The following is a 3,826-nucleotide window of genomic DNA, read 5'->3' as shown; positions in this document are numbered from 1 at the left end:
CTGTCCTATAAATTGTGTAGTTCAACAAAAGAATAGGTGAGTAACAAGATTATGAAAAACATCTTATAGTAGTTTATTTGTAGGCTACCACCAAAGGAGGATCACGTAACAAAGAAATAAAAACAAAGAGAGAGAGAGTTATCTTGTAATGGTGACATTGGAGCAGTTAAGAATAGCCTATAATAGCTTGGTTTCCACTCTAATTGAGCTTATAAGAATGAGAGAGAGAGAGAGAGAGAGAGAGAGAGAGAGAGAGAGAGAGAGTGTGTGTGTGTGTGTGTGTGAGTGAGTGAGTGAGAGAGAGAGAGAGAGGGAGGGAGAGAGAGAGAGAGAGAGAGAGAGAGAGAGAGAGAGAGAGAGAGAGAGAGAGAGAGAGAGGGGGAGGGAGGGAGGGAGGGAGAGAGAGAGAGAGAGAGAAAGAGAGAGAGAGAGAGAGAGAGATGGTGGTTTGTGCCACAACTGGAATCCTTTTATAACAAGGATACTTTTTTCTTCTTCATTGGATGAATTTTGTTCTTTAATAGGCTGTTAACTACATTAATTGGCAATGTCATTTGATGGATAGTGGGAAGTCTATAGTGCTAGGATTGTGCCTTGGAGCCAAAGATTGTAAAGGATGAGGAAAGATAGTGGTATAAAGGGAATAGAGTTGGCCCTCCCTTCAAAATGTGGCATGTATAAAAGGTCAAAGGTTGACTTTGGTCTTCACTTATTAGTTGCACACATTGGAATACAAGCTCTCCTTCTCCTCTTAGGGACTTGTCTCTTGTTTCCTCTTAGTGCCTTTTATGAATTCCATGTTCTCTTCTCCTCACCCCTTCTTCTTCTCCTCCTCTCCCTTCTTGACTTCCCTCTCCCTACCTTTTCTTCTCCTTATGGATTCATGATCACAACAAGCTCACAACAAGTCAAGAGTCTCTAGAGTGATACTAGTGGATGGTATTTGCATAGGATTTGCATACATTGCTCTCAACCTAGAGTAGCTTGGAGTACTCTATTGGCATTTTTGTAAGATCCCCATGACACGTGAGTCACCGCCAGACTACACATTTTCAGTGCCATTTGTTAGAGCTATATATAGCTTGCCCTAACTTGAACTAGGTCTCACCTATATATATGTAACTAGTGATCAATATGAATCAGTCTTTGAGAGTCTATTTGGTGTCTATCATCTCTTCTTCTTCTCTCTCAACATGGTATCAGAGCTACAAAGGTTTTGCTATTGTATGCTCACTATAATGAAGAAAGATAGGAAGTATTAGTTCTTGATTTGATTACATAGCGCTTTCAATATCTCATCACTTATTTTCTCTTGTCGATTTTGACATGTCTAACTTGATGTGGTTTTTTGGAGGTCTTCTAGTGCAAATTTGAGAAAGTTATTAGTGGCAAGTGGATCGTAGATCATTTGCAAATCTAGCTCTCGTCATGCTCTTCGTTTTGAGTACTTAAACGCCCTAATCGGACTTCGGAGCAAAAAGTTATATCAGTTTTTGTGACGACTACTTTTTTCTGGTTTCGAGATAGGCACACTCATACTGCTTTTTGCCAAGAATTTTGTGGCTTCGTGATAAATATATTGGTTTCGTGATCAGCACGATCGTAGTGCTTTTCGCCAAAAATACCTCCGTTTCATGATCAATAAGTTTTGCTTTTCTCCAAAAATATCGTGGTCTCGTGATCAACCAGCTCAAAATGCTTTCTTGGCATGCATGCTATTTCTAGTATACTCCCATCTCGCGTTCTATCCTTTTTTGGGGTATCTTGAGTTTTATATTTTCAGAGCAACCATTGTATTCTTGATCATTGACATGAGCTCTGACAAACGTATTCTCTCGAAGTATGATGGCAATGTCTATAATCATCAATGGCTTTCCTTCTAGCCAACGATCTGTTCCTCTGTTTCAAGGACACAGTTTTCCTGGTTGGAAAGTGAAGATGTTATTGATACTCGAAGGTAGTAATCTTTCAGATATTGTTCTTGGTGATCTTGTTTGTCCACCCCGACCTATTGATGCAACTCCAAATCATGCTCTTGTGACTCAAGGCCCTCTCTTTGAACAATGGAGATCTGACTTTGCTGATTGGCGTTCTCGTGATAAAGCAACTCGTCGATATATTTTATCTACTCTACATGATTCTCTTATGGTGGATGTATTTGCCCTTCCTTCTTCTCATGCAATATGGGAATATCTCATTTCTACTTTTGAGAAGAAATCTGTCACAGAGATTCTTTATCTTCGTAATCTTTTGAGCACTCCGTACAAAGTTGGAGCTCCTATGACCACTCATATTGACTCATTCAAGAATATTGTCAATCAACTTGCTGCTACTGGTGCACCTGTTCCATGAAATCAATTGGTGACCTATCTTCTCGACACAGTCTAGGATCCATTATTGTTACCATCCTTTCCAACAAAAATGAGATTGATTTTGATCAAACATGTATTTCTTTGATTGAGTACGCTCAACGATGCGAGTGTCATAAAGACCCTCATGAATCTGTGATGATAACAATGGATGATGCAGATTCAGAGATAGCTTGTGTTGCTCACAAGCGTCCTTTCTTCAAATATGGACATGGTAGTTATGGATGTGGTGGTCATCCATATAGAGGTGGCAATTCTTCTCGTCTCAAATATCCTGAGAAACATTGTTCTTACTGTGATAAGCATGGTCATGTTATCTCTGATTGTTGGGCTCGGCAATATGATGAGAAACATGGTGTTACCACTAAGCAACCCCGCTTATCCAATAATTCTCCTTGCGAATATTGTGGAGGAAATCATCCATCCTTTCAGTGTTACAAGAAGCGTTATGATCGCGAATGTACTCAAGCATATGCTGCTCAATAACAAGATGCCCATACACATCAAGAGACAAATCATATCTATTCTGATGTCTCTCTAGAAAGGATACTTCATGTTCGAGATGATTCCACTTTTATTGTTGATTTTGGTGCTACTGGTAATATGACATATCAATCTCAATGGTTACATAATTATCATGCTCTTCCTCACAAGAAATTTGTTTATCTCGCTGATGACACTACTTGTCAAGTCATGGACGTTGGAGATTTATATCTTGGCACTTTTTCTTCAACAAGAGTCTTGCGAGGCGTTCTCCATGTTCCAGATTTTCAGAGAAATCTTCTTTATGTTGCACGACTTGTTGATCTTGGTCTCTTTATTGGCTTTGACCACACATAGTGTCGGATTGAAAAAGATGGACATACCATAGCAGTTGCTCCTCAGAATGGTAACCTCTTTTAGCTTTCCTTAAATGATGATATTGCTAATGTGGTTACAACTCCTGGTGATTTGGATTGCAAGCTATGGCATCATCGTTTTGTTCATTCGGATTTTGCCAAGCTACTTGCTATAAATCGTCATGATCTTGTGGATGGTATGAATCTCCGAGCTCGTCCTCACATGGGCCTATGTGAATATTGTGCTCTTGGCAAGCATCATCAAAAACCCTTTCATGCATCTACTTCAACTCATTGATATGCTTTATTGGATCTTATTCACACTGATATATGTGGACCTTTTCCTCCATCCAAGTCTTTCTATAGGTATTTCATCACTTTCATTGATGATTGGTCAAGATATACAACTGCATTTCTCTTGCAACATAAGTCAAAGGCCTTATCAGTATTCAAGTAATATAAAACTGCTGCAGAACTTCATACTGGTTTTTGGATCAAGACCCTTCGTAGTGACAATGGTGGAGAATATATTTCTAATCTTTTTAATGATTATCGCATTGAGTGTGGCATTCATCTTGAATATACTATTCCATACTCTCCTCAACAAAATGCTCACAC

At 39.2% G+C, this 3,826-nt stretch overlaps 1 pseudogene; it reads left to right on the top strand.

The window, feature by feature from the left end:
* The first annotated feature begins 1,811 nt into the window (after positions 1-1,811).
* Positions 1,812-2,855, top strand: LOC147879742 (uncharacterized; annotated as a pseudogene).
* Positions 2,856-3,826: the final 971 nt, after the last annotated feature.

This window comes from Dipteris shenzhenensis, chromosome 33 (assembly GCF_047967505.1).
Source record: "Dipteris shenzhenensis isolate YYH24624 ecotype China chromosome 33, Dip_SZ_1.0, whole genome shotgun sequence".
Classification (NCBI taxonomy): domain Eukaryota; kingdom Viridiplantae; phylum Streptophyta; class Polypodiopsida; order Gleicheniales; family Dipteridaceae; genus Dipteris; species Dipteris shenzhenensis.
Note: the sequence above shows the minus strand (reverse complement) of the source record. Positions and strands in the feature narration are given on the sequence as shown.